At 49.5% G+C, this 21,058-nt stretch overlaps 34 non-coding genes across 34 annotated transcripts; all 34 read right to left on the bottom strand.

The window, feature by feature from the left end:
* Nucleotides 1–61: 61 nt before the first annotated feature.
* Trnat-cgu (transfer RNA threonine (anticodon CGU)) lies at nt 62–133 on the bottom strand. Its single transcript has one exon. It is a non-coding gene; the product is annotated as a tRNA-Thr (tRNA).
* Nucleotides 134–822: 689 nt separating this feature from the next.
* Trnan-guu (transfer RNA asparagine (anticodon GUU)) lies at nt 823–896 on the bottom strand. Its single transcript has one exon. It is a non-coding gene; the product is annotated as a tRNA-Asn (tRNA).
* A 333-nt stretch (nt 897–1,229) lies between these two features.
* On the bottom strand, nt 1,230–1,301 carry Trnat-cgu (transfer RNA threonine (anticodon CGU)). Its single transcript has one exon. It is a non-coding gene; the product is annotated as a tRNA-Thr (tRNA).
* Nucleotides 1,302–1,990: 689 nt separating this feature from the next.
* On the bottom strand, nt 1,991–2,064 carry Trnan-guu (transfer RNA asparagine (anticodon GUU)). The gene has a single exon. It is a non-coding gene; the product is annotated as a tRNA-Asn (tRNA).
* A 1,616-nt stretch (nt 2,065–3,680) lies between these two features.
* Trnan-guu (transfer RNA asparagine (anticodon GUU)) lies at nt 3,681–3,754 on the bottom strand. Its single transcript has one exon. It is a non-coding gene; the product is annotated as a tRNA-Asn (tRNA).
* A 333-nt stretch (nt 3,755–4,087) lies between these two features.
* On the bottom strand, nt 4,088–4,159 carry Trnat-cgu (transfer RNA threonine (anticodon CGU)). The gene has a single exon. It is a non-coding gene; the product is annotated as a tRNA-Thr (tRNA).
* Nucleotides 4,160–4,848: 689 nt separating this feature from the next.
* Nucleotides 4,849–4,922, bottom strand: Trnan-guu (transfer RNA asparagine (anticodon GUU)). Its single transcript has one exon. It is a non-coding gene; the product is annotated as a tRNA-Asn (tRNA).
* Nucleotides 4,923–5,255: 333 nt separating this feature from the next.
* Nucleotides 5,256–5,327, bottom strand: Trnat-cgu (transfer RNA threonine (anticodon CGU)). Its single transcript has one exon. It is a non-coding gene; the product is annotated as a tRNA-Thr (tRNA).
* Nucleotides 5,328–6,016: 689 nt separating this feature from the next.
* Nucleotides 6,017–6,090, bottom strand: Trnan-guu (transfer RNA asparagine (anticodon GUU)). The gene has a single exon. It is a non-coding gene; the product is annotated as a tRNA-Asn (tRNA).
* A 333-nt stretch (nt 6,091–6,423) lies between these two features.
* On the bottom strand, nt 6,424–6,495 carry Trnat-cgu (transfer RNA threonine (anticodon CGU)). The gene has a single exon. It is a non-coding gene; the product is annotated as a tRNA-Thr (tRNA).
* Nucleotides 6,496–7,184: 689 nt separating this feature from the next.
* On the bottom strand, nt 7,185–7,258 carry Trnan-guu (transfer RNA asparagine (anticodon GUU)). The gene has a single exon. It is a non-coding gene; the product is annotated as a tRNA-Asn (tRNA).
* A 333-nt stretch (nt 7,259–7,591) lies between these two features.
* Trnat-cgu (transfer RNA threonine (anticodon CGU)) lies at nt 7,592–7,663 on the bottom strand. Its single transcript has one exon. It is a non-coding gene; the product is annotated as a tRNA-Thr (tRNA).
* Nucleotides 7,664–8,352: 689 nt separating this feature from the next.
* Trnan-guu (transfer RNA asparagine (anticodon GUU)) lies at nt 8,353–8,426 on the bottom strand. The gene has a single exon. It is a non-coding gene; the product is annotated as a tRNA-Asn (tRNA).
* A 333-nt stretch (nt 8,427–8,759) lies between these two features.
* On the bottom strand, nt 8,760–8,831 carry Trnat-cgu (transfer RNA threonine (anticodon CGU)). The gene has a single exon. It is a non-coding gene; the product is annotated as a tRNA-Thr (tRNA).
* Nucleotides 8,832–9,520: 689 nt separating this feature from the next.
* Nucleotides 9,521–9,594, bottom strand: Trnan-guu (transfer RNA asparagine (anticodon GUU)). The gene has a single exon. It is a non-coding gene; the product is annotated as a tRNA-Asn (tRNA).
* A 333-nt stretch (nt 9,595–9,927) lies between these two features.
* On the bottom strand, nt 9,928–9,999 carry Trnat-cgu (transfer RNA threonine (anticodon CGU)). Its single transcript has one exon. It is a non-coding gene; the product is annotated as a tRNA-Thr (tRNA).
* A 689-nt stretch (nt 10,000–10,688) lies between these two features.
* On the bottom strand, nt 10,689–10,762 carry Trnan-guu (transfer RNA asparagine (anticodon GUU)). The gene has a single exon. It is a non-coding gene; the product is annotated as a tRNA-Asn (tRNA).
* Nucleotides 10,763–11,095: 333 nt separating this feature from the next.
* Nucleotides 11,096–11,167, bottom strand: Trnat-cgu (transfer RNA threonine (anticodon CGU)). Its single transcript has one exon. It is a non-coding gene; the product is annotated as a tRNA-Thr (tRNA).
* Nucleotides 11,168–11,856: 689 nt separating this feature from the next.
* On the bottom strand, nt 11,857–11,930 carry Trnan-guu (transfer RNA asparagine (anticodon GUU)). The gene has a single exon. It is a non-coding gene; the product is annotated as a tRNA-Asn (tRNA).
* A 333-nt stretch (nt 11,931–12,263) lies between these two features.
* Trnat-cgu (transfer RNA threonine (anticodon CGU)) lies at nt 12,264–12,335 on the bottom strand. Its single transcript has one exon. It is a non-coding gene; the product is annotated as a tRNA-Thr (tRNA).
* A 689-nt stretch (nt 12,336–13,024) lies between these two features.
* On the bottom strand, nt 13,025–13,098 carry Trnan-guu (transfer RNA asparagine (anticodon GUU)). Its single transcript has one exon. It is a non-coding gene; the product is annotated as a tRNA-Asn (tRNA).
* A 333-nt stretch (nt 13,099–13,431) lies between these two features.
* Nucleotides 13,432–13,503, bottom strand: Trnat-cgu (transfer RNA threonine (anticodon CGU)). Its single transcript has one exon. It is a non-coding gene; the product is annotated as a tRNA-Thr (tRNA).
* A 689-nt stretch (nt 13,504–14,192) lies between these two features.
* On the bottom strand, nt 14,193–14,266 carry Trnan-guu (transfer RNA asparagine (anticodon GUU)). The gene has a single exon. It is a non-coding gene; the product is annotated as a tRNA-Asn (tRNA).
* Nucleotides 14,267–14,599: 333 nt separating this feature from the next.
* On the bottom strand, nt 14,600–14,671 carry Trnat-cgu (transfer RNA threonine (anticodon CGU)). Its single transcript has one exon. It is a non-coding gene; the product is annotated as a tRNA-Thr (tRNA).
* Nucleotides 14,672–15,360: 689 nt separating this feature from the next.
* On the bottom strand, nt 15,361–15,434 carry Trnan-guu (transfer RNA asparagine (anticodon GUU)). The gene has a single exon. It is a non-coding gene; the product is annotated as a tRNA-Asn (tRNA).
* Nucleotides 15,435–15,767: 333 nt separating this feature from the next.
* Nucleotides 15,768–15,839, bottom strand: Trnat-cgu (transfer RNA threonine (anticodon CGU)). The gene has a single exon. It is a non-coding gene; the product is annotated as a tRNA-Thr (tRNA).
* A 951-nt stretch (nt 15,840–16,790) lies between these two features.
* Trnan-guu (transfer RNA asparagine (anticodon GUU)) lies at nt 16,791–16,864 on the bottom strand. The gene has a single exon. It is a non-coding gene; the product is annotated as a tRNA-Asn (tRNA).
* A 333-nt stretch (nt 16,865–17,197) lies between these two features.
* Trnat-cgu (transfer RNA threonine (anticodon CGU)) lies at nt 17,198–17,269 on the bottom strand. The gene has a single exon. It is a non-coding gene; the product is annotated as a tRNA-Thr (tRNA).
* A 689-nt stretch (nt 17,270–17,958) lies between these two features.
* Nucleotides 17,959–18,032, bottom strand: Trnan-guu (transfer RNA asparagine (anticodon GUU)). Its single transcript has one exon. It is a non-coding gene; the product is annotated as a tRNA-Asn (tRNA).
* Nucleotides 18,033–18,365: 333 nt separating this feature from the next.
* On the bottom strand, nt 18,366–18,437 carry Trnat-cgu (transfer RNA threonine (anticodon CGU)). Its single transcript has one exon. It is a non-coding gene; the product is annotated as a tRNA-Thr (tRNA).
* Nucleotides 18,438–19,126: 689 nt separating this feature from the next.
* On the bottom strand, nt 19,127–19,200 carry Trnan-guu (transfer RNA asparagine (anticodon GUU)). The gene has a single exon. It is a non-coding gene; the product is annotated as a tRNA-Asn (tRNA).
* A 333-nt stretch (nt 19,201–19,533) lies between these two features.
* On the bottom strand, nt 19,534–19,605 carry Trnat-cgu (transfer RNA threonine (anticodon CGU)). The gene has a single exon. It is a non-coding gene; the product is annotated as a tRNA-Thr (tRNA).
* A 689-nt stretch (nt 19,606–20,294) lies between these two features.
* On the bottom strand, nt 20,295–20,368 carry Trnan-guu (transfer RNA asparagine (anticodon GUU)). Its single transcript has one exon. It is a non-coding gene; the product is annotated as a tRNA-Asn (tRNA).
* Nucleotides 20,369–20,701: 333 nt separating this feature from the next.
* Trnat-cgu (transfer RNA threonine (anticodon CGU)) lies at nt 20,702–20,773 on the bottom strand. The gene has a single exon. It is a non-coding gene; the product is annotated as a tRNA-Thr (tRNA).
* Nucleotides 20,774–21,058: the final 285 nt, after the last annotated feature.

Genomic DNA, 21,058 nt, shown 5'->3' with positions numbered 1-21,058 from the left:
CCATGTGTTAGATGCTGCTCGAGATAGCTCCGCTCCTTGCAGGAAGGTTTAAAAAAATGAATGCCTTCTGTGAGGTTCGAACTCACGACCCCTGGTTTACGAGACCAGTGCTCTACCACTGAACTAAGAAGGCGGCAGCTTAGCGTTTGTGAGCTATCCCCAAATTGTTACTTCATCATACTGAATCTTGCAGCCCTCGACCAGATATCGGACTTGGCACACAGCTGCTGCTGGGGGTGTCCACATTGCCGTTTTCCAAATCTCTTGAATGTTTCGCCCTTACGATCGACGACGAGCGTCGGCCCACCAAAAGTTAGCGGTCTGCACAATCCTGACCTAGTGCACAGCTTGTGGGATAGCGTGGCTCGACTGCGAAATGCGCCTTTCGGCTCCTCTCTCTGGCTACAGTGCGCTGTTGTCCACAGTGGCACTGGCGTTGCCCATGGGGCTTCATGTAAGGCGACTGCACGTCGCTCGGCCAACAGCGGCCTACTGCAGACCGACACTTAAGACACACCAAATACAAATCGACATCGAGAGACAGGCCCTGTCATATGGCACTCGCGACGTATATGCTGAAATTGAATGTAAAGAATACGTCTTTTGTAGCGGGCGTCCCTCTACTGCAGTGTCACACATGACGAATAAAAAGGAAAACAGCAGAACGTCTGTGTAGGGCCATGTTTTTACCTACAGTGTCACTTGGCTGAATGTGTATAAGGCTCTGTGGCATCACTCAAACGCAGCCAAATTGTCACACTAGCTGTGTATCTCTAACAAAGTTGACGTATGTCCTCACCTCGGTGCCGGTTAAAACGATTTCGCCCCCGGGTGGGCTCGAACCACCAACCTTTCGGTTAACAGCCGAACGCGCTAGCCGATTGCGCCACGGAGGCCTTGACTTTGGTTCCCTTGTGCTCTGTATATCAACGCAATTCGTATACCTTCTGCAGGAATCTCGCAGAATGGTAGCATTTGCTTACGCCTCTTCACATGGATAACGTGCATGCACACTGTAGCGAGGCTCGTAAACGAATGACATCGCCAAGCATGACATTATACTACAAAATGCATACAAACCAATGTTCTGCCTATGCATTCAGAAAACCTCTGAGGCCAGTAGAATACTTGTCATAGGTTGTAGAACATCCCTTTCATTCAGTGTACTGCCATGTGTTAGATGCTGCTCGAGATAGCTCCGCTCCTTGCAGGAAGGTTTAAAAAATGAATGCCTTCTGGGAGGTTCAAACTCACGACCCCTGGTTTACGAGACCAGTGCTCTACCACTGAGCTAAGAAGGCGGCAGCTTAGCGTTTGTGAGCTATCCCCAAATTGTTACTTCATCATACTGAATCTTGCAGCCCTCGACCAGATATCGGATTTGGCACACAGCTGCTGCTGGGGGTGTCCACATTGCCGTTTTCCAAATCTCTTGAATGTTTCGCCCTTACGATCGACGACGAGCGTCGGCCCACCAAAAGTTAGCGGTCTGCACAATCCTGACCTAGTGCACAGCTTGTGGGATAGCGTGGCTCGACTGCGAAATGCGCCTTTCGGCTCCTCTCTCTGGCTACAGTGCGCTGTTGTCCACAGTGGCACTGGCGTTGCCCATGGGGCTTCATGTAAGGCGACTGCACGTCGCTCGGCCAACAGCGGCCTACTGCAGACCGACACTTAAGACACACCAAATACAAATCGACATCGAGAGACAGGCCCTGTCATATGGCACTCGCGACGTATATGCTGAAATTGAATGTAAAGAATACGTCTTTTGTAGCGGGCGTCCCTCTACTGCAGTGTCACACATGACGAATAAAAAGGAAAACAGCAGAACGTCTGTGTAGGGCCATGTTTTTACCTACAGTGTCACTTGGCTGAATGTGTATAAGGCTCTGTGGCATCACTCAAACGCAGCCAAATTGTCACACTAGCTGTGTATCTCTAACAAAGTTGACGTATGTCCTCACCTCGGTGCCGGTTAAAACGATTTCGCCCCCAGGTGGGCTCGAACCACCAACCTTTCGGTTAACAGCCGAACGCGCTAGCCGATTGCGCCACGGAGGCCTTGACTTTGGCTCCCTTGTGCTCTGTATATCAACGCAATTCGTATACCTTCTGCAGGAATCTCGCAGAATGGTAGCATTTGCTTACGCCTCTTCACATGGATAACGTGCATGCACACTGTAGCGAGGCTCGTAAACGAATGACATCGCCAAGCATGACATTATACTACAAAATGCATACAAACCAATGTTCTGCCTATGCATTCAGAAATCCTCTGAGGCCAGTAGAATACTTGTCATAGGTTGTAGAACATCCCTTTCATTCAGTGTACTGCCATGTGTTAGATGCTGCTCGAGATAGCTCCGCTCCTTGCAGGAAGGTTTAAAAAATGAATGCCTTCTGTGAGGTTCGAACTCACGACCCCTGGTTTACGAGACCAGTGCTCTACCACTTTTTTTTTTTTTTTTTGCTTTTGTCGTTTTTATTATTATTATCATTGTTATTATGAGTCCATCCTTCTACCAACTTTTTTTTACGTTTTTTATTGTATGTACTTTTTTATGTTTTTGATGCCAGGTCCTCATTTTTCTTACTTTTTGCGAGTGCTCGGCTACTTTTTCGTGTTTTGTATTTTTTTGTTTTATTTGATTTTTTTATTTATTTTTTATTTTATTTTATTTTTTTTTTTATTTTTTTTATTTTTTTTTATTTTTTATTTTTTTTTTTTATTTCGGCTTCTTAATTTTTTTCTCTGTAAGCTAGATGTCTAAATTACCTTAGCTAACAGAAATGAGAAATAAATGTTTCTTCTTAATATTAATTAAAGGTAATGAATCTTCCTCTTGCTAATGGAAAGGTAAGTATATTAAAATACACTGATACGTGAAGTCTCTCATCTTCATAAGGAAAACATAAAATCTTGCAACCCCTTGAAGAACGTTTTTTTTTTTAGAACTTAAAACTTCTCCGCGTATGAGCTAAGAAGGCGGCAGCTTAGCGTTTGTGAGCTATCCCCAAATTGTTACTTCATCATACTGAATCTTGCAGCCCTCGACCAGATATCGGATTTGGCACACAGCTGCTGCTGGGGGTGTCCACATTGCCGTTTTCCAAATCTCTTGAATGTTTCGCCCTTACGATCGACGACGAGCGTCGGCCCACCAAAAGTTAGCGGTCTGCACAATCCTGACCTAGTGCACAGCTTGTGGGATAGCGTGGCTCGACTGCGAAATGCGCCTTTCGGCTCCTCTCTCTGGCTACAGTGCGCTGTTGTCCACAGTGGCACTGGCGTTGCCCATGGGGCTTCATGTAAGGCGACTGCACGTCGCTCGGCCAACAGCGGCCTACTGCAGACCGACACTTAAGACACACCAAATACAAATCGACATCGAGAGACAGGCCCTGTCATATGGCACTCGCGACGTATATGCTGAAATTGAATGTAAAGAATACGTCTTTTGTAGCAGGCGTCCCTCTACTGCAGTGTCACACATGACGAATAAAAAGGAAAACAGCAGAACGTCTGTGTAGGGCCATGTTTTTACCTACAGTGTCACTTGGCTGAATGTGTATAAGGCTCTGTGGCATCACTCAAACGCAGCCAAATTGTCACACTAGCTGTGTATCTCTAACAAAGTTGACGTATGTCCTCACCTCGGTGCCGGTTAAAACGATTTCGCCCCCGGGTGGGCTCGAACCACCAACCTTTCGGTTAACAGCCGAACGCGCTAGCCGATTGCGCCACGGAGGCCTTGACTTTGGCTCCCTTGTGCTCTGTATATCAACGCAATTCGTATACCTTCTGCAGGAATCTCGCAGAATGGTAGCATTTGCTTACGCCTCTTCACATGGATAACGTGCATGCACACTGTAGCGAGGCTCGTAAACGAATGACATCGCCAAGCATGACATTATACTACAAAATGCATACAAACCAATGTTCTGCCTATGCATTCAGAAAACCTCTGAGGCCAGTAGAATACTTGTCATAGGTTGTAGAACATCCCTTTCATTCAGTGTACTGCCATGTGTTAGATGCTGCTCGAGATAGCTCCGCTCCTTGCAGGAAGGTTTAAAAAATGAATGCCTTCTGGGAGGTTCGAACTCACGACCCCTGGTTTACGAGACCAGTGCTCTACCACTGAGCTAAGAAGGCGGCAGCTTAGCGTTTGTGAGCTATCCCCAAATTGTTACTTCATCATACTGAATCTTGCAGCCCTCGACCAGATATCGGACTTGGCACACAGCTGCTGCTGGGGGTGTCCACATTGCCGTTTTCCAAATCTCTTGAATGTTTCGCCCTTACGATCGACGACGAGCGTCGGCCCACCAAAAGTTAGCGGTCTGCACAATCCTGACCTAGTGCACAGCTTGTGGGATAGCGTGGCTCGACTGCGAAATGCGCCTTTCGGCTCCTCTCTCTGGCTACAGTGCGCTGTTGTCCACAGTGGCACTGGCGTTGCCCATGGGGCTTCATGTAAGGCGACTGCACGTCGCTCGGCCAACAGCGGCCTACTGCAGACCGACACTTAAGACACACCAAATACAAATCGACATCGAGAGACAGGCCCTGTCATATGGCACTCGCGACGTATATGCTGAAATTGAATGTAAAGAATACGTCTTTTGTAGCGGGCGTCCCTCTACTGCAGTGTCACACATGACGAATAAAAAGGAAAACAGCAGAACGTCTGTGTAGGGCCATGTTTTTACCTACAGTGTCACTTGGCTGAATGTGTATAAGGCTCTGTGGCATCACTCAAACGCAGCCAAATTGTCACACTAGCTGTGTATCTCTAACAAAGTTGACGTATGTCCTCACCTCGGTGCCGGTTAAAACGATTTCGCCCCCGGGTGGGCTCGAACCACCAACCTTTCGGTTAACAGCCGAACGCGCTAGCCGATTGCGCCACGGAGGCCTTGACTTTGGCTCCCTTGAGCTCTGTATATCAACGCAATTCGTATACCTTCTGCAGGAATCTCGCAGAATGGTAGCATTTGCTTACGCCTCTTCACATGGATAACGTGCATGCACACTGTAGCGAGGCTCGTAAACGAATGACATCGCCAAGCATGACATTATACTACAAAATGCATACAAACCAATGTTCTGCCTATGCATTCAGAAAACCTCTGAGGCCAGTAGAATACTTGTCATAGGTTGTAGAACATCCCTTTCATTCAGTGTACTGCCATGTGTTAGATGCTGCTCGAGATAGCTCCGCTCCTTGCAGGAAGGTTTAAAAAATGAATGCCTTCTGTGAGGTTCGAACTCACGACCCCTGGTTTACGAGACCAGTGCTCTACCACTGAGCTAAGAAGGCGGCAGCTTAGCGTTTGTGAGCTATCCCCAAATTGTTACTTCATCATACTGAATCTTGCAGCCCTCGACCAGATATCGGACTTGGCACACAGCTGCTGCTGGGGGTGTCCACATTGCCGTTTTCCAAATCTCTTGAATGTTTCGCCCTTACGATCGACGACGAGCGTCGGCCCACCAAAAGTTAGCGGTCTGCACAATCCTGACCTAGTGCACAGCTTGTGGGATAGCGTGGCTCGACTGCGAAATGCGCCTTTCGGCTCCTCTCTCTGGCTACAGTGCGCTGTTGTCCACAGTGGCACTGGCGTTGCCCATGGGGCTTCATGTAAGGCGACTGCACGTCGCTCGGCCAACAGCGGCCTACTGCAGACCGACACTTAAGACACACCAAATACAAATCGACATCGAGAGACAGGCCCTGTCATATGGCACTCGCGACGTATATGCTGAAATTGAATGTAAAGAATACGTCTTTTGTAGCGGGCGTCCCTCTACTGCAGTGTCACACATGACGAATAAAAAGGAAAACAGCAGAACGTCTGTGTAGGGCCATGTTTTTACCTACAGTGTCACTTGGCTGAATGTGTATAAGGCTCTGTGGCATCACTCAAACGCAGCCAAATTGTCACACTAGCTGTGTATCTCTAACAAAGTTGACGTATGTCCTCACCTCGGTGCCGGTTAAAACGATTTCGCCCCCGGGTGGGCTCGAACCACCAACCTTTCGGTTAACAGCCGAACGCGCTAGCCGATTGCGCCACGGAGGCCTTGACTTTGGCTCCCTTGTGCTCTGTATATCAACGCAATTCGTATACCTTCTGCAGGAATCTCGCAGAATGGTAGCATTTGCTTACGCCTCTTCACATGGATAACGTGCATGCACACTGTAGCGAGGCTCGTAAACGAATGACATCGCCAAGCATGACATTATACTACAAAATGCATACAAACCAATGTTCTGCCTATGCATTCAGAAAACCTCTGAGGCCAGTAGAATACTTGTCATAGGTTGTAGAACATCCCTTTCATTCAGTGTACTGCCATGTGTTAGATGCTGCTCGAGATAGCTCCGCTCCTTGCAGGAAGGTTTAAAAAATGAATGCCTTCTGTGAGGTTCGAACTCACGACCCCTGGTTTACGAGACCAATGCTCTACCACTGAGCTAAGAAGGCGGCAGCTTAGCGTTTGTGAGCTATCCCCAAATTGTTACTTCATCATACTGAATCTTGCAGCCCTCGACCAGATATCGGACTTGGCACACAGCTGCTGCTGGGGGTGTCCACATTGCCGTTTTCCAAATCTCTTGAATGTTTCGCCCTTACGATCGACGACGAGCGTCGGCCCACCAAAAGTTAGCGGTCTGCACAATCCTGACCTAGTGCACAGCTTGTGGGATAGCGTGGCTCGACTGCGAAATGCGCCTTTCGGCTCCTCTCTCTGGCTACAGTGCGCTGTTTTCCACAGTGGCACTGGCGTTGCCCATGGGGCTTCATGTAAGGCGACTGCACGTCGCTCGGCCAACAGCGGCCTACTGCAGACCGACACTTAAGACACACCAAATACAAATCGACATCGAGAGACAGGCCCTGTCATATGGCACTCGCGACGTATATGCTGAAATTGAATGTAAAGAATACGTCTTTTGTAGCGGGCGTCCCTCTACTGCAGTGTCACACATGACGAATAAAAAGGAAAACAGCAGAACGTCTGTGTAGGGCCATGTTTTTACCTACAGTGTCACTTGGCTGAATGTGTATAAGGCTCTGTGGCATCACTCAAACGCAGCCAAATTGTCACACTAGCTGTGTATCTCTAACAAAGTTGACGTATGTCCTCACCTCGGTGCCGGTTAAAACGATTTCGCCCCCGGGTGGGCTCGAACCACCAACCTTTCGGTTAACAGCCGAACGCGCTAGCCGATTGCGCCACGGAGGCCTTGACTTTGGCTCCCTTGTGCTCTGTATATCAACGCAATTCGTATACCTTCTGCAGGAATCTCGCAGAATGGTAGCATTTGCTTACGCCTCTTCACATGGATAACGTGCATGCACACTGTAGCGAGGCTCGTAAACGAATGACATCGCCAAGCATGACATTATACTACAAAATGCATACAAACCAATGTTCTGCCTATGCATTCAGAAAACCTCTGAGGCCAGTAGAATACTTGTCATAGGTTGTAGAACATCCCTTTCATTCAGTGTACTGCCATGTGTTAGATGCTGCTCGAGATAGCTCCGCTCCTTGCAGGAAGGTTTAAAAAATGAATGCCTTCTGTGAGGTTCGAACTCACGACCCCTGGTTTACGAGACCAGTGCTCTACCACTGAGCTAAGAAGGCGGCAGCTTAGCGTTTGTGAGCTATCCCCAAATTGTTACTTCATCATACTGAATCTTGCAGCCCTCGACCAGATATCGGATTTGGCACACAGCTGCTGCTGGGGGTGTCCACATTGCCGTTTTCCAAATCTCTTGAATGTTTCGCCCTTACGATCGACGACGAGCGTCGGCCCACCAAAAGTTAGCGGTCTGCACAATCCTGACCTAGTGCACAGCTTGTGGGATAGCGTGGCTCGACTGCGAAATGCGCCTTTCGGCTCCTCTCTCTGGCTACAGTGCGCTGTTGTCCACAGTGGCACTGGCGTTGCCCATGGGGCTTCATGTAAGGCGACTGCACGTCGCTCGGCCAACAGCGGCCTACTGCAGACCGACACTTAAGACACACCAAATACAAATCGACATCGAGAGACAGGCCCTGTCATATGGCACTCGCGACGTATATGCTGAAATTGAATGTAAAGAATACGTCTTTTGTAGCGGGCGTCCCTCTACTGCAGTGTCACACATGACGAATAAAAAGGAAAACAGCAGAACGTCTGTGTAGGGCCATGTTTTTACCTACAGTGTCACTTGGCTGAATGTGTATAAGGCTCTGTGGCATCACTCAAACGCAGCCAAATTGTCACACTAGCTGTGTATCTCTAACAAAGTTGACGTATGTCCTCACCTCGGTGCCGGTTAAAACGATTTCGCCCCCGGGTGGGCTCGAACCACCAACCTTTCGGTTAACAGCCGAACGCGCTAGCCGATTGCGCCACGGAGGCCTTGACTTTGGCTCCCTTGTGCTCTGTATATCAACGCAATTCGTATACCTTCTGCAGGAATCTCGCAGAATGGTAGCATTTGCTTACGCCTCTTCACATGGATAACGTGCATGCACACTGTAGCGAGGCTCGTAAACGAATGACATCGCCAAGCATGACATTATACTACAAAATGCATACAAACCAATGTTCTGCCTATGCATTCAGAAAACCTCTGAGGCCAGTAGAATACTTGTCATAGGTTGTAGAACATCCCTTTCATTCAGTGTACTGCCATGTGTTAGATGCTGCTCGAGATAGCTCCGCTCCTTGCAGGAAGGTTTAAAAAATGAATGCCTTCTGTGAGGTTCGAACTCACGACCCCTGGTTTACGAGACCAGTGCTCTACCACTGAGCTAAGAAGGCGGCAGCTTAGCGTTTGTGAGCTATCCCCAAATTGTTACTTCATCATACTGAATCTTGCAGCCCTCGACCAGATATCGGACTTGGCACACAGCTGCTGCTGGGGGTGTCCACATTGCCGTTTTCCAAATCTCTTGAATGTTTCGCCCTTACGATCGACGACGAGCGTCGGCCCACCAAAAGTTAGCGGTCTGCACAATCCTGACCTAGTGCACAGCTTGTGGGATAGCGTGGCTCGACTGCGAAATGCGCCTTTCGGCTCCTCTCTCTGGCTACAGTGCGCTGTTGTCCACAGTGGCACTGGCGTTGCCCATGGGGCTTCATGTAAGGCGACTGCACGTCGCTCGGCCAACAGCGGCCTACTGCAGACCGACACTTAAGACACACCAAATACAAATCGACATCGAGAGACAGGCCCTGTCATATGGCACTCGCGACGTATATGCTGAAATTGAATGTAAAGAATACGTCTTTTGTAGCGGGCGTCCCTCTACTGCAGTGTCACACATGACGAATAAAAAGGAAAACAGCAGAACGTCTGTGTAGGGCCATGTTTTTACCTACAGTGTCACTTGGCTGAATGTGTATAAGGCTCTGTGGCATCACTCAAACGCAGCCAAATTGTCACACTAGCTGTGTATCTCTAACAAAGTTGACGTATGTCCTCACCTCGGTGCCGGTTAAAACGATTTCGCCCCCGGGTGGGCTCGAACCACCAACCTTTCGGTTAACAGCCGAACGCGCTAGCCGATTGCGCCACGGAGGCCTTGACTTTGGCTCCCTTGTGCTCTGTATATCAACGCAATTCGTATACCTTCTGCAGGAATCTCGCAGAATGGTAGCATTTGCTTACGCCTCTTCACATGGATAACGTGCATGCACACTGTAGCGAGGCTCGTAAACGAATGACATCGCCAAGCATGACATTATACTACAAAATGCATACAAACCAATGTTCTGCCTATGCATTCAGAAAACCTCTGAGGCCAGTAGAATACTTGTCATAGGTTGTAGAACATCCCTTTCATTCAGTGTACTGCCATGTGTTAGATGCTGCTCGAGATAGCTCCGCTCCTTGCAGGAAGGTTTAAAAAATGAATGCCTTCTGTGAGGTTCGAACTCACGACCCCTGGTTTACGAGACCAGTGCTCTACCACTGAGCTAAGAAGGCGGCAGCTTAGCGTTTGTGAGCTATCCCCAAATTGTTACTTCATCATACTGAATTTTGCAGCCCTCGACCAGATATCGGACTTGGCACACAGCTGCTGCTGGGGGTGTCCACATTGCCGTTTTCCAAATCTCTTGAATGTTTCGCCCTTACGATCGACGACGAGCGTCGGCCCACCAAAAGTTAGCGGTCTGCACAATCATGACCTAGTGCACAGCTTGTGGGATAGCGTGGCTCGACTGCGAAATGCGCCTTTCGGCTCCTCTCTCTGGCTACAGTGCGCTGTTGTCCACAGTGGCACTGGCGTTGCCCATGGGGCTTCATGTAAGGCGACTGCACGTCGCTCGGCCAACAGCGGCCTACTGCAGACCGACACTTAAGACACACCAAATACAAATCGACATCGAGAGACAGGCCCTGTCATATGGCACTCGCGACGTATATGCTGAAATTGAATGTAAAGAATACGTCTTTTGTAGCGGGCGTCCCTCTACTGCAGTGTCACACATGACGAATAAAAAGGAAAACAGCAGAACGTCTGTGTAGGGCCATGTTTTTACCTACAGTGTCACTTGGCTGAATGTGTATAAGGCTCTGTGGCATCACTCAAACGCAGCCAAATTGTCACACTAGCTGTGTATCTCTAACAAAGTTGACGTATGTCCTCACCTCGGTGCCGGTTAAAACGATTTCGCCCCCGGGTGGGCTCGAACCACCAACCTTTCGGTTAACAGCCGAACGCGCTAGCCGATTGCGCCACGGAGGCCTTGACTTTGGCTCCCTTGTGCTCTGTATATCAACGCAATTCGTATACCTTCTGCAGGAATCTCGCAGAATGGTAGCATTTGCTTACGCCTCTTCACATGGATAACGTGCATGCACACTGTAGCGAGGCTCGTAAACGAATGACATCGCCAAGCATGACATTATACTACAAAATGCATACAAACCAATGTTCTGCCTATGCATTCAGAAAACCTCTGAGGCCAGTAGAATACTTGTCATAGGTTGTAGAACATCCCTTTCATTCAGTGTACTGCCATGTGTTAGATGCTGCTCGAGATAGCTCCGCTCCTTGCAGGAAGGTTTAAAAAATGAATGCCTTCTGTGAGGTTCGAACTCACGACCCCTGGTTTACGAGACCAGTGCTCTACCACTGAGCTAAGAAGGCGGCAGCTTAGCGTTTGTGAGCTATCCCCAAATTGTTACTTCATCATACTGAATCTTGCAGCCCTCGACCAGATATCGGATTTGGCACACAGCTGCTGCTGGGGGTGTCCACATTGCCGTTTTCCAAATCTCTTGAATGTTTCGCCCTTACGATCGACGACGAGCGTCGGCCCACCAAAAGTTAGCGGTCTGCACAATCCTGACCTAGTGCACAGCTTGTGGGATAGCGTGGCTCGACTGCGAAATGCGCCTTTCGGCTCCTCTCTCTGGCTACAGTGCGCTGTTGTCCACAGTGGCACTGGCGTTGCCCATGGGGCTTCATGTAAGGCGACTGCACGTCGCTCGGCCAACAGCGGCCTACTGCAGACCGACACTTAAGACACACCAAATACAAATCGACATCGAGAGACAGGCCCTGTCATATGGCACTCGCGACGTATATGCTGAAATTGAATGTAAAGAATACGTCTTTTGTAGCGGGCGTCCCTCTACTGCAGTGTCACACATGACGAATAAAAAGGAAAACAGCAGAACGTCTGTGTAGGGCCATGTTTTTACCTACAGTGTCACTTGGCTGAATGTGTATAAGGCTCTGTGGCATCACTCAAACGCAGCCAAATTGTCACACTAGCTGTGTATCTCTAACAAAGTTGACGTATGTCCTCACCTCGGTGCCGGTTAAAACGATTTCGCCCCCGGGTGGGCTCGAACCACCAACCTTTCGGTTAACAGCTGAACGCGCTAGCCGATTGCGCCACGGAGGCCTTGACTTTGGCTCCCTTGTGCTCTGTATATCAACGCAATTCGTATACCTTCTGCAGGAATCTCGCAGAATGGTAGCATTTGCTTACGCCTCTTCACATGGATAACGTGCATGCACACTGTAGCGAGGCTCGTAAACGAATGACATCGCCAAGCATGACATTATACTACAAAATGCATACAAACCAATGTTCTGCCTATGCATTCAGAAAACCTCTGAGGCCAGTAGAATACTTGTCATAGGTTGTAGAACATCCCTTTCATTCAGTGTACTGCCATGTGTTAGATGCTGCTCGAGATAGCTCCGCTCCTTGCAGGAAGGTTTAAAAAATGAATGCCTTCTGTGAGGTTCGAACTCACGACCCCTGGTTTACGAGACCAGTGCTCTACCACTGAGCTAAGAAGGCGGCAGCTTAGCGTTTGTGAGCTATCCCCAAATTGTTACTTCATCATACTGAATCTTGCAGCCCTCGACCAGATATCGGATTTGGCACACAGCTGCTGCTGGGGGTGTCCACATTGCCGTTTTCCAAATCTCTTGAATGTTTCGCCCTTACGATCGACGACGAGCGTCGGCCCACCAAAAGTTAGCGGTCTGCACAATCCTGACCTAGTGCACAGCTTGTGGGATAGCGTGGCTCGACTGCGAAATGCGCCTTTCGGCTCCTCTCTCTGGCTACAGTGCGCTGTTGTCCACAGTGGCACTGGCGTTGCCCATGGGGCTTCATGTAAGGCGACTGCACGTCGCTCGGCCAACAGCGGCCTACTGCAGACCGACACTTAAGACACACCAAATACAAATCGACATCGAGAGACAGGCCCTGTCATATGGCACTCGCGACGTATATGCTGAAATTGAATGTAAAGAATACGTCTTTTGTAGCGGGCGTCCCTCTACTGCAGTGTCACACATGACGAATAAAAAGGAAAACAGCAGAACGTCTGTGTAGGGCCATGTTTTTACCTACAGTGTCACTTGGCTGAATGTGTATAAGGCTCTGTGGCATCACTCAAACGCAGCCAAATTGTCACACTAGCTGTGTATCTCTAACAAAGTTGACGTATGTCCTCACCTCGGTGCCGGTTAAAACGATTTCGCCCCCGGGTGGGCTCGAACCACCAACCTTTCGGTTAACAGCCGAACGCGCTAGCCGATTGCGCCACGGAGGCCTTGACTTTGGCTCCCTTGTGCTCTGTATATCAACGCAATTCGTATACCTTCTGCAGGAATCTCGCAGAATGGTAGCATTTGCTTACGCCTCTTCACATGGATAACGTGCATGCACACTGTAGCGAGGCTCGTAAACGAATGACATCGCCAAGCATGACATTATACTACAAAATGCATACAAACCAATGTTCTGCCTATGCATTCAGAAAACCTCTGAGGCCAGTAGAATACTTGTCATAGGTTGTAGAACATCCCTTTCATTCAGTGTACTGCCATGTGTTAGATGCTGCTCGAGATAGCTCCGCTCCTTGCAGGAAGGTTTAAAAAATGAATGCCTTCTGTGAGGTTCGAACTCACGACCCCTGGTTTACGAGACCAGTGCTCTACCACTGAGCTAAGAAGGCGGCAGCTTAGCGTTTGTGAGCTATCCCCAAATTGTTACTTCATCATACTGAATCTTGCAGCCCTCGACCAGATATCGGACTTGGCACACAGCTGCTGCTGGGGGTGTCCACATTGCCGTTTTCCAAATCTCTTGAATGTTTCGCCCTTACGATCGACGACGAGCGTCGGCCCACCAAAAGTTAGCGGTCTGCACAATCCTGACCTAGTGCACAGCTTGTGGGATAGCGTGGCTCGACTGCGAAATGCGCCTTTCGGCTCCTCTCTCTGGCTACAGTGCGCTGTTGTCCACAGTGGCACTGGCGTTGCCCATGGGGCTTCATGTAAGGCGACTGCACGTCGCTCGGCCAACAGCGGCCTACTGCAGACCGACACTTAAGACACACCAAATACAAATCGACATCGAGAGACAGGCCCTGTCATATGGCACTCGCGACGTATATGCTGAAATTGAATGTAAAGAATACGTCTTTTGTAGCGGGCGTCCCTCTACTGCAGTGTCACACATGACGAATAAAAAGGAAAACAGCAGAACGTCTGTGTAGGGCCATGTTTTTACCTACAGTGTCACTTGGCTGAATGTGTATAAGGCTCTGTGGCATCACTCAAACGCAGCCAAATTGTCACACTAGCTGTGTATCTCTAACAAAGTTGACGTATGTCCTCACCTCGGTGCCGGTTAAAACGATTTCGCCCCCGGGTGGGCTCGAACCACCAACCTTTCGGTTAACAGCCGAACGCGCTAGCCGATTGCGCCACGGAGGCCTTGACTTTGGCTCCCTTGTGCTCTGTATATCAACGCAATTCGTATACCTTCTGCAGGAATCTCGCAGAATGGTAGCATTTGCTTACGCCTCTTCACATGGATAACGTGCATGCACACTGTAGCGAGGCTCGTAAACGAATGACATCGCCAAGCATGACATTATACTACAAAATGCATACAAACCAATGTTCTGCCTATGCATTCAGAAAACCTCTGAGGCCAGTAGAATACTTGTCATAGGTTGTAGAACATCCCTTTCATTCAGTGTACTGCCATGTGTTAGATGCTGCTCGAGATAGCTCCGCTCCTTGCAGGAAGGTTTAAAAAATGAATGCCTTCTGTGAGGTTCGAACTCACGACCCCTGGTTTACGAGACCAGTGCTCTACCACTGAGCTAAGAAGGCGGCAGCTTAGCGTTTGTGAGCTATCCCCAAATTGTTACTTCATCATACTGAATCTTGCAGCCCTCGACCAGATATCGGACTTGGCACACAGCTGCTGCTGGGGGTGTCCACATTGCCGTTTTCCAAATCTCTTGAATGTTTCGCCCTTACGATCGACGACGAGCGTCGGCCCACCAAAAGTTAGCGGTCTGCACAATCCTGACCTAGTGCACAGCTTGTGGGATAGCGTGGCTCGACTGCGAAATGCGCCTTTCGGCTCCTCTCTCTGGCTACAGTGCGCTGTTGTCCACAGTGGCACTGGCGTTGCCCATGGGGCTTCATGTAAGGCGACTGCACGTCGCTCGGCCAACAGCGGCCTACTGCAGACCGACACTTAAGACACACCAAATACAAATCGACATCGAGAGACAGGCCCTGTCATATGGCACTCGCGACGTATATGCTGAAATTGAATGTAAAGAATACGTCTTTTGTAGCGGGCGTCCCTCTACTGCAGTGTCACACATGACGAATAAAAAGGAAAACAGCAGAACGTCTGTGTAGGGCCATGTTTTTACCTACAGTGTCACTTGGCTGAATGTGTATAAGGCTCTGTGGCATCACTCAAACGCAGCCAAATTGTCACACTAGCTGTGTATCTCTAACAAAGTTGACGTATGTCCTCACCTCGGTGCCGGTTAAAACGATTTCGCCCCCGGGTGGGCTCGAACCACCAACCTTTCGGTTAACAGCCGAACGCGCTAGCCGATTGCGCCACGGAGGCCTTGACTTTGGCTCCCTTGTGCTCTGTATATCAACGCAATTCGTATACCTTCTGCAGGAATCTCGCAGAATGGTAGCATTTGCTTACGCCTCTTCACATGGATAACGTGCATGCACACTGTAGCGAGGCTCGTAAACGAATGACATCGCCAAGCATGACATTATACTACAAAATGCATACAAACCAATGTTCTGCCTATGCATTCAGAAAACCTCTGAGGCCAGTAGAATACTTGTCATAGGTTGTAGAACATCCCTTTCATTCAGTGTACTGCCATGTGTTAGATGCTGCTCGAGATAGCTCCGCTCCTTGCAGGAAGGTTTAAAAAATGAATGCCTTCTGTGAGGTTCGAACTCACGACCCCTGGTTTACGAGACCAGTGCTCTACCACTGAGCTAAGAAGGCGGCAGCTTAGCGTTTGTGAGCTATCCCCAAATTGTTACTTCATCATACTGAATCTTGCAGCCCTCGACCAGATATCGGATTTGGCACACAGCTGCTGCTGGGGGTGTCCACATTGCCGTTTTCCAAATCTCTTGAATGTTTCGCCCTTACGATCGACGACGAGCGTCGGCCCACCAAAAGTTAGCGGTCTGCACAATCCTGACCTAGTGCACAGCTTGTGGGATAGCGTGGCTCGACTGCGAAATGCGCCTTTCGGCTCCTCTCTCTGGCTACAGTGCGCTGTTGTCCACAGTGGCACTGGCGTTGCCCATGGGGCTTCATGTAAGGCGACTGCACGTCGCTCTGGCACACAGCTGCTGCTGGGGGTGTCCACATTGCCGTTTTCCAAATCTCTTGAATGTTTCGCCCTTACGATCGACGACGAGCGTCGGCCCACCAAAAGTTAGCGGTCTGCACAATCCTGACCTAGTGCACAGCTTGTGGGATAGCGTGGCTCGACTGCGAAATGCGCCTTTCGGCTCCTCTCTCTGGCTACAGTGCGCTGTTGTCCACAGTGGCACTGGCGTTGCCCATGGGGCTTCATGTAAGGCGACTTCACGTCGCTCGGCCAACAGCGGCCTACTGCAGACCGACACTTAAGACACACCAAATACAAATCGACATCGAGAGACAGGCCCTGTCATATGGCACTCGCGACGTATATGCTGAAATTGAATGTAAAGAATACGTCTTTTGTAGCGGGCGTCCCTCTACTGCAGTGTCACACATGACGAATAAAAAGGAAAACAGCAGAACGTCTGTGTAGGGCCATGTTTTTACCTACAGTGTCACTTGGCTGAATGTGTATAAGGCTCTGTGGCATCACTCAAACGCAGCCAAATTGTCACACTAGCTGTGTATCTCTAACAAAGTTGACGTATGTCCTCACCTCGGTGCCGGTTAAAACGATTTCGCCCCCGGGTGGGCTCGAGCCACCAACCTTTCGGTTAACAGCCGAACGCGCTAGCCGATTGCGCCACGGAGGCCTTGACTTTGGCTCCCTTGTGCTCTGTATATCAACGCAATTCGTATACCTTCTGCAGGAATCTCGCAGAATGGTAGCATTTGCTTACGCCTCTTCACATGGATAACGTGCATGCACACTGTAGCGAGGCTCGTAAACGAATGACATCGCCAAGCATGACATTATACTACAAAATGCATACAAACCAATGTTCTGCCTATGCATTCAGAAAACCTCTGAGGCCAGTAGAATACTTGTCATAGGTTGTAGAACATCCCTTTCATTCAGTGTACTGCCATGTGTTAGATTCTGCTCGAGATAGCTCCGCTCCTTGCAGGAAGGTTTAAAAAATGAATGCCTTCTGTGAGGTTCGAACTCACGACCCCTGGTTTACGAGACCAGTGCTCTACCACTGAGCTAAGAAGGCGGCAGCTTAGCGTTTGTGAGCTATCCCCAAATTGTTACTTCATCATACTGAATCTTGCAGCCCTCGACCAGATATCGGATTTGGCACACAGCTGCTGCTGGGGGTGTCCACATTGCCGTTTTCCAAATCTCTTGACTGTTTCGCCCTTACGATCGACGACGAGCGTCGGCCCACCAAAAGTTAGCGGTCTGCACAATCCTGACCTAGTGCACAGCTTGTGGGATAGCGTGGCTCGACTGCGAAATGCGCCTTTCGGCTCCTCTCTCTGGCTACAGTGCGCTGTTGTCCACAGTGGCACTGGCGTTGCCCATGGGGCTTCATGTAAGGCGACTGCACGTCGCTCGGCCAACAGCGGCCTACTGCAGACCGACACTTAAGACACACCAAATACAAATCGACATCGAGAGACAGGCCCTGTCATATGGCACTCGCGACGTATATGCTGAAATTGAATGTAAAGAATACGTCTTTTGTAGCGGGCGTCCCTCTACTGCAGTGTCACACATGACGAATAAAAAGGAAAACAGCAGAACGTCTGTGTAGGGCCATGTTTTTACCTACAGTGTCACTTGGCTGAATGTGTATAAGGCTCTGTGGCATCACTCAAACGCAGCCAAATTGTCACACTAGCTGTGTATCTCTAACAAAGTTGACGTATGTCCTCACCTCGGTGCCGGTTAAAACGATTTCGCCCCCGGGTGGGCTCGAACCACCAACCTTTCGGTTAACAGCCGAACGCGCTAGCCGATTGCGCCACGGAGGCCTTGACTTTGGCTCCCTTGTGCTCTGTATATCAACGCAATTCGTATACCTTCTGCAGGAATCTCGCAGAATGGTAGCATTTGCTTACGCCTCTTCACATGGATAACGTGCATGCACACTGTAGCGAGGCTCGTAAACGAATGACATCGCCAAGCATGACATTATACTACAAAATGCATACAAACCAATGTTCTGCCTATGCATTCAGAAAACCTCTGAGGCCAGTAGAATACTTGTCATAGGTTGTAGAACATCCCTTTCATTCAGTGTACTGCCATGTGTTAGATGCTGCTCGAGATAGCTCCGCTCCTTGCAGGAAGGTTTAAAAAATGAATGCCTTCTGTGAGGTTCGAACTCACGACCCCTGGTTTACGAGACCAGTGCTCTACCACTGAGCTAAGAAGGCGGCAGCTTAGCGTTTGTGAGCTATCCCCAAATTGTTACTTCATCATACTGAATCTTGCAGCCCTCGACCAGATATCGGACTTGGCACACAGCTGCTGCTGGGGGTGTCCACATTGCCGTTTTCCAAATCTCTTGAATGTTTCGCCCTTACGATCGACGACGAGCGTCGGCCCACCAAAAGTTAGCGGTCTGCACAATCCTGACCTAGTGGACAGCTTGTGGGATAGCGAGGCTCGACTGCGAAATGCGCCTTTCGGCTCCTCTCTCTGGCTACAGTGCGCTGTTGTCCACAGTGGCACTGGCGTTGCCCATGGGGCTTCATGTAAGGCGACTGCACGTCGCTCGGCCAACAGCGGCCTACTGCAGACCGACACTTAAGACACACCAAATACAAATCGACATCGAGAGACAGGCCCTGTCATATGGCACTCGCGACGTATATGCTGAAATTGAATGTAAAGAATACGTCTTTTGTAGCGGGCGTCCCTCTACTGCAGTGTCACACATGACGAATAAAAAGGAAAACAGCAGAACGTCTGTGTAGGGCCATGTTTTTACCTACAGTGTCACTTGGCTGAATGTGTATAAGGCTCTGTGGCATCACTCAAACGCAGCCAAATTGTCACACTAGCTGTGTATCTCTAACAAAGTTGACGTATGTCCTCACCTCGGTGCCGGTTAAAACGATTTCGCCCCCGGGTGGGCTCGAACCACCAACCTTTCGGTTAACAGCCGAACGCGCTAGCCGATTGCGCCACGGAGGCCTTGACTTTGGCTCCCTTGTGCTCTGTATATCAACGCAATTCGTATACCTTCTGCAGGAATCTCGCAGAATGGTAGCATTTGCTTACGCCTCTTCACATGGATAACGTGCATGCACACTGTAGCGAGGCTCGTAAACGAATGACATCGCCAAGCATGACATTATACTACAAAATGCATACAAACCAATGTTCTGCCTATGCATTCAGAAAACCTCTGAGGCCAGTAGAATACTTGTCATAGGTTGTAGAACATCCCTTTCATTCAGTGTACTGCCATGTGTTAGATGCTGCTCGAGATAGCTCCGCTCCTTGCAGGAAGGTTTAAAAAATGAATGCCTTCTGTGAGGTTCGAACTCACGACCCCTGGTTTACGAGACCAGTGCTCTACCACTGAGCTAAGAAGGCGGCAGCTTAGCGTTTGTGAGCTATCCCCAAATTGTTACTTCATCATACTGAATCTTGCAGCCCTCGACCAGATATCGGATTTGGCACACAGCTGCTGCTGGGGGTGTCCACATTGCCGTTTTCCAAATCTCTTGAATGTTTCGCCCTTACGATCGACGACGAGCGTCGGCCCACCAAAAGTTAGCGGTCTGCACAATCCTGACCTAGTGCACAGCTTGTGGGATAGCGTGGCTCGACTGCGAAATGCGCCTTTCGGCTCCTCTCTCTGGCTACAGTGCGCTGTTGTCCACAGTGGCACTGGCGTTGCCCATGGGGCTTCATGTAAGGCGACTGCACGTCGCTCGGCCAACAGCGGCCTACTGCAGACCGACACTTAAGACACACCAAATACAAATCGACATCGAGAGACAGGCCCTGTCATATGGCACTCGCGACGTATATGCTGAAATTGAATGTAAAGAATACGTCTTTTGTAGCGGGCGTCCCTCTACTGCAGTGTCACACATGACGAATAAAAAGGAAAACAGCAGAACGTCTGTGTAGGGCCATGTTTTTACCTACAGTGTCACTTGGCTGAATGTGTATAAGGCTCTGTGGCATCACTCAAACGCAGCCAAATTGTCACACTAGCTGTGTATCTCTAACAAAGTTGACGTATGTCCTCACCTCGGTGCCGGTTAAAACGATTTCGCCCCCGGGTGGGCTCGAACCACCAACCTTTCGGTTAACAGCCGAACGCGCTAGCCGATTGCGCCACGGAGGCCTTGACTTTGGCTCCCTTGTGCTCTGTATATCAACGCAATTCGTATACCTTCTGCAGGAATCTCGCAGAATGGTAGCATTTGCTTACGCCTCTTCACATGGATAACGTGCATGCACACTGTAGCGAGGCTCGTAAACGAATGACATCGCCAAGCATGACATTATACTACAAAATGCATACAAACCAATGTTCTGCCTATGCATTCAGAAAACCTCTGAGGCCAGTAGAATACTTGTCATAGGTTGTAGAACATCCCTTTCATTCAGTGTACTGCCATGTGTTAGATGCTGCTCGAGATAGCTCCGCTCCTTGCAGGAAGGTTTAAAAAATGAATGCCTTCTGTGAGGTTCGAACTCACGACCCCTGGTTTACGAGACCAGTGCTCTACCACTGAGCTAAGAAGGCGGCAGCTTAGCGTTTGTGAGCTATCCCCAAATTGTTACTTCATCATACTGAATCTTGCAGCCCTCGACCAGATATCGGATTTGGCACACAGCTGCTGCTGGGGGTGTCCACATTGCCGTTTTCCAAATCTCTTGAATGTTTCGCCCTTACGATCGACGACGAGCGTCGGCCCACCAAAAGTTAGCGGTCTGCACAATCCTGACCTAGTGCACAGCTTGTGGGATAGCGTGGCTCGACTGCGAAATGCGCCTTTCGGCTCCTCTCTCTGGCTACAGTGCGCTGTTG

This window comes from Schistocerca serialis, chromosome 6 (genome assembly GCF_023864345.2).
Source record: "Schistocerca serialis cubense isolate TAMUIC-IGC-003099 chromosome 6, iqSchSeri2.2, whole genome shotgun sequence".
Lineage (NCBI taxonomy): Eukaryota > Metazoa > Arthropoda > Insecta > Orthoptera > Acrididae > Schistocerca > Schistocerca serialis.
The sequence above is the reverse complement of the archived record's forward strand: the minus strand, read 5'-3'. Positions and strand labels throughout refer to the sequence as shown.